This window comes from Egretta garzetta, unplaced genomic scaffold (genome assembly GCF_000687185.1).
Source record: "Egretta garzetta isolate BGI_Z169 unplaced genomic scaffold, ASM68718v1 scaffold573, whole genome shotgun sequence".
NCBI classification, from domain to species: Eukaryota; Metazoa; Chordata; class Aves; order Pelecaniformes; family Ardeidae; genus Egretta; species Egretta garzetta.
Window position 1 is genome coordinate 448,855 of NW_009259180.1, and position 11,232 is coordinate 460,086.

The window sequence follows — 11,232 nt, forward strand, 5'->3', positions numbered from 1 at the left end:
GGTGTTTTTATGGAGAAGTCTAAGAGCTTGTATGTTGGGTTGAGTTGAGAAGCTTTACAGGGACCATTGACACAGACTTTCAATCAGCTAAATCCTTCTCCCACTCTGCCTAATGCTCTTGTAAGGGGAATGGAAGTGAAAAAAGAGTGCTGTTTAGGGCTTAAGACAAAATAATTAATGCAATGCATAGCCCTTCCTCTTTCTTTTCTATTGTGAACAAAGACATTTCTGAGTAGGAGGAGAGATAAGCAGAGCTCACACTTAGACCTGTGGAGGCCCTTTTTAAAAGTATGTTTGGGCATGGTTCTGCTCCTTTTCGTTTTGCAGAATAAAGAGTGTTGCTGCTTCAGAAGAGTTTCTGTAAAGCACTGATTTTAAACCAGTAATTTTAAAGTTATCATGCAAGATATTTAGCTCCAGCTAAACAAAACAGTCAAATGTTAGCGAGACCCACAGTCACCCAAACTGCTAACCAAAACAGTGTTAGAATGAATTCAAAGCAGTTAAGTACACGCTTCCTTTAAAAATTAAGCTCTTGGGTTTTATATTTTCTTTCTTTTTTTTTTTTAACCAAGAAATGAGGTTTTGTCATTTCCATGATCTTCCCCATCTTCTATGCTTTCAAGCAGAAAACATCCATTTAGGGTAAACATTCAGCAGACTTTTGCAAGGAATTAGCAAAAGATCCAAGTACATTTCATTGTCATTTATCGCAAAACCTTGCACTAAGGTAGGTTTCAGTCTCACAGAACCTTTCAGGAAGAAAATCAAGAGACTACAGAGAAACAGAAGATCCTCTGCAGAACTGGGATTTCTTTGTCTTTCTCTTTCCTCTTACTGGCGAATGCCATACAATACAGAAATGGAGATAAATACTCTGTTTTCCTACTGATAATCTTCATTCAACGCTTGCCTAGAACAGCAAATCACGATGAACCTCACACACACAAGCAATAAAAGTGAGAAACATTAAATGCATGCCATACCCAGAAAACTACTCCATATACTGTTCCCACGCTACAAACAATGACTATCGCACATTCAAGGCAGAAGAAATTAAATTCAGAAGTCAACTCCAGGTTAAGTACACCTTTTAAAATATATTCTGGCCTTCATCAAGCCAAAGAAAGGAGGGGACAGACTCTTGGCCAAGTTTGTGGATTTGGTGTGGGTTTTTCTTTTCCCCCTTAAGCTGTGATCGAAGTAAAAACCTCAGGCAAATTCTAAAAGATATCACAGTAAAACTGTTGACTTGATTCAGTAAATGTACTAGGATGGAAGCAAGCTCTTAGTATGTATTTCTCTCCATTTTGTTGTACAAATACATTTGGGTGTGAATATTTTTCTTTCCTCCTTCCTCTCAGCTGCACAAGTAAATAAAGATGTAGAAACACTCCACTGGCATTCTCTCTCAAGATGGTTATTTCATAAAAATGTTTTTCAGAGTTTACCTTGGACTTTTTTGCAAGGGAATAAACGCATTTTTCCCCAAGGTGAATGACTAACATTTGCCCTCTCCATCTTAACAGGCACACAGGGATAAACTGAACTCACCAATTCCACTGTCATAATAAATTTTAACTATGTTCTGCTCACACATTACTTTTCTTATTCTTACATGACTGAGAAAGGAAAACTTGTAAGAAAGAGGAAGATACTACATGTTCATAATAAGCTGGAATATACAGAATAAACCACGCAGGCTTTTCTCTATTCATAAAAACTCAACAGTGACTGCTCCAGCCATAGCTTTCAAAAAATTACTCAAGGAACAGGTCTGGAAGATTGGTCTGGAAAAACAGCAGGGTCAGGGTGGAATTCACTTCTATTAAAATGCATAGTGGAGCAGATTATACTAGTCTCACTCATGCTGACTACTGCTTTACTGACCAAATCAGTAGGATTGCAGGAGTGACTGGGATTAAAGAAAGAGTAAAGTAATACGCAACTCAGAAAATAAAATATTATGTTTGGAAAACTTCCAGGTCAAATAAAAGGAAAATAAATTTAAGTAAGTTACTTTTAGTAGGGAACTGTGCATGACCGGAAGTTAAGCTAATGCAGCAAATATTTTCCAGAAAAATCAAACATGCAAACCTTAGATGCTTATATTCTGGAGAGTCATTAAGGGAAACTCTATGCGTGGAAGAAGAAATGAACATACAGAATGAACATTTCCATTAATTAAAATCCCTTCTCAGTGAAGCCCATTTGGGGGTTCCTTTGACTTGGAATACTTATCGTGAACTGTACAGAAGCGCTTCTAGAGTAAATCTGCAGAACAAAGAGCTGATGCCCCTGACTTTGTTTGTACCTTAAGGCATACAATAAAGCCAGCTGAAGAATCAATAGCTTGAATCATTCCATTAGGAGGAAAGTGTTCAAGGAACCGAGGCCATTAGCACAAGCTTAATGGAATTAAGATATTAACAGAGTAAACAGCAACACAGCTTTCTCCAAGTTATACTGCAGTTCTGAGCAAACACTGTCTTAGTCAGATGAAGGCATAAGGGTCAGTGTTTCAGGGATTTCAAAGGCAGTGGGAGGAAGGAAAGAGTTTTTGCATTTAAGCACACATTAGAAATTGCCGATTCCTGGAGAGAGAAGTATTAATAATTAAACAGAGCTTCTGGGTTGAAAACCCAATCAATAATATACATTAAGGTCAAACATTCCTTGAAAAATTGGCAAATATGGGTTTCAGAGGTTATATATTCACACATAAGAATTTCTATTTACACCCATCATATCTGTCATTACTATATCAAACCAATGCTAACCTGGAGCCTTTTTAAACTGTAGTTCCTTACAGTGTTATGTTTAAAGCCTGTAGTCATTCACAAAATTTTCCTAGTTTCCTACCAGGATTTTCTTTGCTGTTCCTCTTGTCAAAGATTTAAGGGTTTGATTTGTTGGGGGTTTTTTGTGATCTACATGTAAACAATTTATTGGAAGTGAAATTTTGTAAGAAAAACAGTGGCTTCTAGGCAATTCTTACCAAGGCATGAATTAAATTGGATTTTATTGTTATAAGTATCAGCTTACTCTAAAGAACAGGAATTCTTGTTCATGTATAGCACTATTACAATTCCTAATAGCTTTGTTGCCTTTACAGTGATTTTTCAGACTTCATTTGAGGAAGTTTTCCTAACAAGATATAAAACCTTTGCTATAGCACTAAATTAAATTGCAGGAAATCATAGAAAGTATATGCTTTACAAAGCAACCACAGTGTAGTCAGCAAATGAAATAAGATTTTTTAGAAGTCTCAGTCACTGTCAAGACAATTCAGAACTATACAAAAAGCTTGCTAGCTGCAATTTTGCCAGCATGATACAAAGTAGAGTTGACAGCACCAGAAACTGATGGGACTATCAGAATTTTCCTCGCTATGGCAGACTTCACTTTTTTTTCCCCTGAACAGGCTATGGTAACACCCTGCAAAACCACCTTGAAATAGCACAAAAATTCAAAAAGGTAGAATAAAACTATCTCTGTACCATAAAATCTGCTCAAAAAAATCCCACCAACAAACCACCACATCAGCTTTCTTATAAATCCTTATTTCTTATTTACTATTTTAGAAGTATAAAGCAGTATTCCTTGTACAATGCAAAGCAAGAAAAGGAACTTCATCCAAGCTAGTGACAGAAGGAACAACAGAAGGGCCCCAGTCCCAATGACCAGTCTCAGTGCCTACATCCAAAACTGTCACAAGGTCAATTGGCATTTTATCAAAGCAATTAGCATATAATTTGACCCTAAGCAAGAGGAGATAAATACATCCTCTGACAAGGAAGATACCTGACAAAAACAGGGAAAGAATTTCCATTATCAAAGCAAAAAATACACTTATTAAAAATGTAACAACGCTTATCTTCCTGCTGCAAATGTTCTTTCAGCAATTCTGTTCATTGCAGAGGGCCCCAAACAGTGTCAACTTTCTGTGCTTTGTTTCATAAAAATATTCATACACAGGCTGATTACAGTGTATGCCAAACACAACTTGCCACATAAATATAATGACTGATTGGATTTGACAAGCCTCCTTCTAGAACAGTAAACACTGAAGCTTTTGTTTAGGGATACTAATCAGCTCAGCAAGCCGAACGTGTCACCTGTGCCAGAATGGAAGAAAAATTATCCCCACCTGCTGGTAGACCAACTACCAGTAATATCGAAAGGAGACAGGACCATTAACTGGAAGAATTAATCCAGATCCCAGCTATTCAAAGTGAGAGGCTTTCACCAGACACTCATCTTTCCCGTAACTGATCACCCTATTAGCAATAATGATCCCACTCTAATGGCTGTGGAAATCCAAACTGAAATCTGGAATAGCTTTCTGCAAACTAAGAACTGCAAATCCAAATAGATGTTATAACTCCCCTCCTAGTCCAAGGGCCTCCATTTGCACCTTAGCATACAGAGTAAAGACAGTGTTGACTACACTGAAAACATGTTTATGTCCTAGAAAGCTGACCTTAATTTAAGATTAGAAAACATAGTTGTCGGGGAATATCACATCAAACTTTTTAACTGCAGCTTGGCCATCAGCAAGTCTTATTGACATTCTTACCTTTCTCTGCCCAGTGCAGTTAGGAACATTACTAAAGATCTGTTCTCAAGTTCAGGTTCCTGTAGAATGGTGAACAATTATATAAAAATCAACTGGCTAACCTAAGTGGTGAAGTAGTGCTCTGAAGTATGCCAAAATGCCATCCTCAGCTGTAAAATGCTAATTTATTATAGGAGGGTGTCATACATCCTAAGTAAACAGGAAATATCTTCAGATGGTGAAAGACAATTACTCTCCACAAATTCAAACACAAACTTTTATCTGTCGTACCTACCCATAACCACAATGCGAGGCTTTGCAAGCCACGAAGTAATTAATTCTGCTGGTAGCTGTTCTACCTTCTGAAGTGATATATCTACACATTCCTACAGCAAAACAAATCCTGTATAAAGTATTCTGCAGACCACTGACCAACGTACCTGAAGATTTTTTCCCAACCTAGGTCTTCTGAAGTTTCAGATGTGTTAAATACATGTTTTTACATAGCTATTACATATATACATATATTCACACATACTCATGAGGGTTTCACAACAGTTTCTGCACAGAATGATTCTTTTCATTTTCTATATCTTGCCCACTACTCAGAAAGCCTCCCTCCCTACAGACTGTATGAGTACCTACCAACACGTACACTGAAGATCTCTAGCATGATTATCAAACACCAGTGATATTCTGCAGCAGTAAATGTGTGTCAGCCTAAAGCCTGCACGGCCACACAGACAACCAAGTAATTTGAAGGTAATCAGTCCACAGGGACAATATACACTTCGACATTTCTAAGCTTATGATAATTAAGCCCAATACCAGTCAAAAGCACACCCCTTTCCACTCACTGATGCTCCCAAGCTCTGCAAGTATGCACACGCAGCCTGGCAATTTCCCATCTAGGTTTCATTTCATTTTATACTCTCACACTTCCAAATGGGGCAGTAGGCTCCTGAAACTAAGACTAGAGTGTTGGAGAACAAGCTTAATGTTTCACTGTCCCACTCTCATAGATGCTGGATCCCAACAACCACTGTACTTCCTTGTCATGACCTTTAAAGACCATACGATCCCTTCACCATCAAAGGAAATGCTGTAACTGAGGAAAATGGATGATCAGCTCAGAAGATACTCTACACAATATATGAAGATAGCAAAGTACACTTTCTCATTTATTAATACTGCTGCTAATTTTGCTGTGTCCCATTTTTTTGACCATCTGCAATCAGAATTCAGTTTAACTGGAAAAAAGCAAATGCGCTACAGTACAAACCGGGAAGTTGCAGTCATATTAGGAGAATGAATAGTCCCTTTTCTGCACAGGAATTCTTTTCAAGAAGCTTGGAAAGGACCTAGGACACAATTAAATAAATCAGATCAGGGAGCACAAGAACTATCATGCCAGTTTTTCTTTGGAGTTACTTGTGGGGTTATGTGAGCTCTTTTGAAAATTTTTCAATGTTTAGGACATTACTGGGGGCAGGTGGGTGTTCTTTTCCATGCACATTCTCTGACAGTGAATCTTAATAAATGCAGCTTTTTGACTAGCACAAGGAGACTACCTACGTAGTCTCCCAGTATTACCTGTGAGAGACTCAAACGGATATCATTATTTCCAAGATTTTTAACCTCTGATTATCATCAATTTGACTACTAGATTCCAAAGTTACTAAAAAGGTAGACTGATGAATGAAACATTTGAATCTGAATTAATAAGAAAACAAAGTAAAAAATTGAAAGGTTACGAGATAACCCAGTAGGTATATGAAACCTCCTTTAATGCCAATATTACTAGTAGCAATTTTAGCAATTACATAATAACCAAATTTTATTGTGTGAATTCCTCAGAACTTGTACTAGTTGGCCTTTTCCCTCTAGTCCTCTTAATAACAGTAGTTACATAGCATGGCAATATAGTCCATTTACAACTTTCAAACCTGAGATAAAAAGTTTATATCCGAGATCAGCAAATGAGCAAGCAGTGAATATGGACTGGCCATGGGCAAACACATCTCCACTGACACAATGGAATTATTACATACTGCTGACACAAGCTCTGAATTTGTCCTAGAAAGCAACAGTATTTAGTACAACTGTGTTTGTGTTCTAGAGAAACACAACCATATAGTACACAGTCCAAGTAACTGTGTGCTAACTAGAATACTGATAGCCACAAAAAGGGCACCTTCTGTGACAGCGAAATCACTCCTCTCCTATTGGACTGACATCTCTACTCCCGAATGATTTAGTCCAAGACAAACCAAGTATCTGTCTATAAACAGAAAGTTCATAATTGTGTTACTAAATAGTAGGACAGCAGTGGAATCTAGTATTCCATGGTATCACAGTTGTCCAAGGAAGCATCAACATCCTTACAGTAATTTTTAAATGTTCTGTTTATTTTTAAAAATATTACGGACTATATACAAATACATTTATAGACACATGTATATATTCACATGTACATAAGACAGGGAAGAAAAGTACTGCAAATGGTCTAACTATCAGGGTGTCTCTCATCTGAATTGTAACACTAGTAAAGCATGTGGGAAAATTCTGAGGTATAAGAGATTTTTTTTTTTCTTGGAAAGGTAACATGCATTAAAGGAGGTTAAGCACTTGAGACTTCAAAGTCACTTACGGAAAAAAAAATTCAAAACATATCTAAGAGCCCTACAGAAGTGGGATTTACAAGTTTTTAAAAAACATTATACTGAAAGCCTGCTGCCTCTGACAGCCATGAGTTTTGTCACCATTTCCAATTTGAAGGTTTTTACTCACACTGTCTACTGATTTGACTGCACTTTCTGTGTCAGCTTAAAGGCAGTGCTAAAACATGTCAAGACAATCAGAGCTAATTTAAAATGTATCTATAAACAAACTCATTCAAGAAGTTGCACGCACTTAACAACTGGGAAAACAACTTGTATTCAGGCCTTGGAGTATCTGTTGCAAGAAGTCATCTATATGGGGCTTCAAAACTGAAGCACTCAAAGAATGGCATTCTTCAGGAAGCAGAGAGGAAGTGTGTTGGACAAACAGGCTGCTTCCAGACTTCTGGAAAATGAGTTATAACAAGAATATAAAGAGGCTGATCTTACCTTCAAACACACAAGAAATGGGAGCTTAAATTTTTAATTAAAACCACAAATAATACAAATTCTGAGCTTAATTTGCACAACTGAAGAGAACCACGCACACACAAGCCAGAATAATTCAACAGTATACCAATGAAGTCAACTACTTTGTTGGTGCACACACGAGACCATCCTCTGTAAAGGGACATGGGAGAGGGACAACGGCACCAACTGGCACATAGAGTAAGGCTCCCAACAAGCCCACGTCCACGCTGCCTTTCTCCCTTTTTAGAATACAAGTGAGTTTCCTGGTTAAGCAGCACAGAGTTACTCTACCTGGCAAAGAATAGCAGACTAAATAAGATAGGACAGACATTTATGTTACAAAAGCTTTAGAGTATTTAGACATTTTGTCTGTGAGAGAAAGTACCAAAAAAGACCCTATCTATACATGCAGCCTGTTTGTTCAATACATAGAAACTGTCAACTGTACAGAGACTAAGCTATCTCTGAAGAAGGAAAACTCATGAATTTAAAGGCAATCCTAAAGAAAGAAAATACATTGAAGAAGTAGAATTAATTTGAAGACAAGTTTTCACAGAAAGATCTTCTATTATCAGTCAACACTCTAGCAAGATCATTGTTCCTTTGATGAGATTCTTGAACAAAAGCCTGCAGCACCATGGAGGAAGCCTGCCACCACTTGCAAGGGTTAACCCTTATTTCTGGGTTCTTTCTTTTTTTTAGTAAAGTGGATCGAGTTGATGGGGAAAAATGCATTTTCATTATCTCTTACACTATTTGACATTATAAATGCTCATTGAAATTTGTCTGATTACATAGTTTAACATATCTTTTTAGCAGCCACTTAATCCTTTTTTCAAAAATCTCTCTGCTTAATCCTTTTTTCAAAGACACAGATGGGAACTGCTGCACTTTTATAAGAGACATCCCATGACTGAACTTACCTTTTCCCAACCACTTTTATCCATAGGTTCCCAAAGTCCACTAGCTGAAAACTCCTAACTCATTATGATACAGATCCACAATATTTAAAGAGTAGGGTCAATACAGAGGTAAAAATAACACTCCTAGGAAACACTGGGCCATAAGAACATTCTGCCACGTGGCATTGCTGCAGTGTTTTAAGCTATTTAAATTTTCATCCAAATTCTAATTGCTTGACTGCAACCTTGTTTGTATCTCCAGTTTCATTTATATTTTGGTTTTGTATCTCCATTTTCTTTTTTGTTTGTATCTCTCTTTTCGTTTATATTTTGGTTTTGGAGCTGCTAAGGCAAGTTGTAACAAAAACATTATCTTGAAAACAGATATCCCCAACAGTGCTGGGAAAAGTTACATGGCCAAAACACCAGGCTCAGGTCTCAATTTTCCTAAAGGTAAATATTGCCATTGATACTTTCATTTGCCCACTTAGGGGGAATACACAACTTTCCCTTCCGAGGTTTGAACTGAAAGAGGTGAAATGTACATGCGTAAGTTTCTGCAGCCAGGGCCTTCCACTCACAGTGTTACTCGCACTGTTTGAGGTGCCTAAAGGTTCCAGACACAGCAGGAAAGGGAGGTTGTGCCAAGAGCATTAAAGCTATGCCGGAGCTGTTGAATACCTCATCAGTTTACCTCAAGAGGGCTAATTCTCATCTTGCTCCTTTCACTCTTCTCTGGTGTAAACCAGGAATGACTCAAGCAGTGTATTTATACAGATGTGGCATTCGGTGAGAAGTAACACCCTGCCAAGAGGCAGCTTTTGTTTATCTTCCTTCCTAGGAAGCAGCAAAACCTTATGGTTTATCATGTCTAAATTTGAGTCTTGAGAAAATTATTGAGCTCTATACACTTCATGTACTGAAAAAGAGCATGAGTATGACTTCATAAACTTGCCTTCTCTTTTCTTTTTTTATTAAAAACCACAGCTACTAATTCTGATGAAATGAGTAGGATTTCTCAAGTTTGTTTTAAATTCAGTGAAAAGGGTATTTTTTTTTTCCACCTTGTGTTGAATTGGCCCTTGTAGGTAAATTGCTTGAATAAGCCCTGCTTGTTGGATGATAATTGAATGAGCTTGGGGAATTTTGCCAGTTCCAGGTGTCGAGGAGTTGGGAGAAAATAACATCTGTTCTCATCAAATAGCAGAAAGGCAAATTCAAAGTTGCTCTTAATAAATTTGGAGCATGAACATTAAATAGAGAGTAAAAGAGTTACATAAAAAATGATTTATTTTTTTTTAAAGTAAAAATATGCGGGGTTTATTAGCTTAATGTAGCAAAGCTAAGCTGCTACATCCTACATTGTTATTTTATCTTTTTTTTCTGCCATACCCTGCGCTGTCACAATTTGTCATTGTGGCTAAAACTCTTAAGATTCTCTGCACCATGTTGGTATACTGCAGAAAATGGAATTTCCCACTGAGTGGGAATAGGATTCAGGTGTAATAGGACCTAGTGGTTAGAAGGAGCTAAGAAATAAGGAAGTATATGCCTTACCAGCACATAGAAAATCTGGTGACCATACCCCTGAAAAGGAGCTACAAGACTGACAAAAGGGGAACATCCTGACTCAGAAGGCCCAGCCAAAGGCTGGATAAATACTGAAGAGGCATGAGGTCAGTGAGGATCTGTAGCAACTGAGGGAAAGGCAGAGGCAGTGAGGGGAGATGGCAACCACCAACGTAAATCAAACCTGAAGAGACTTGTCCCACCACCACCACCACGGAGCACGCATGCTAATTTACACAGCAAGCGAGGCTAATTTAAATATAATTAACCATTAGCAAATGTTACCGTGATTAATAGCTAATAAATATGAACTTAGGCAGGTTGTCTTTAATCACATAAATACGTGGCAGTTTTTTGGAAAGGTGTGGTAGCTTTGTGGAGTTACCACCTAGCACCCACCTCTGCGCAGAAATGAAATAAAAGCGAATACACCTCAACTCAGTGTGTGAACTGGTCGTTGCACAACGGGTAAAGAACCCTGATTTGGGATAACAATGTTCATTGTAAAAACAGCAGAAAATTATATGGCTACACATCAACATGCAAAACCAGCCTGGCTAGCTAGGTGCCTAAGCACAAGTTTTAAAAAACAGACAGTCAGCAGAGAGCACACTGCTAAGTATTTGCCATTGCCTGTAGTTTGACACAGTATTTTACATAAACCCTTTAACAATTACATTGTCTTTTATACTTGTGGATACTTTGACTCTTCTTTCCCATCCCCTCTTTATGCTTCAGGCCCCGTTGCTTACATGGTGGTAAGAGAAAAGCAACTCCACACATGCGAGGCCAGTAAGAGCCACCCTTCTGACCCCGACCTGGGCCCTGGGTACCCAGGACAGAATTCCAAGGCAGCAGAGAGAAGGGATAGAGGAAACAAGTTGGTGCTTTTTACACTGTTCTGCATATATCATCCCGCTCGCTTCCAAGCCCCACGATACCTCAGATGTACAAATTACTGCAGCGTGGCAGTGACAGCAATTTATGCGAGGCCAGCAGAGGAAAGAATTCAGAGCAACAACTTCAGATTGTACCTGTTCACACTGACTGATAACTCCATCCAGGGACACTC

The 11,232-nt window shown here is 38.1% G+C and overlaps 1 protein-coding gene across 1 annotated transcript in view; it reads right to left on the minus strand.

Annotated features, from left to right (window-relative positions):
* GALNT18 (polypeptide N-acetylgalactosaminyltransferase 18) overlaps positions 1-11,232 on the minus strand; it is a 245,384-nt gene that overhangs the window by 222,697 nt on the left and 11,455 nt on the right.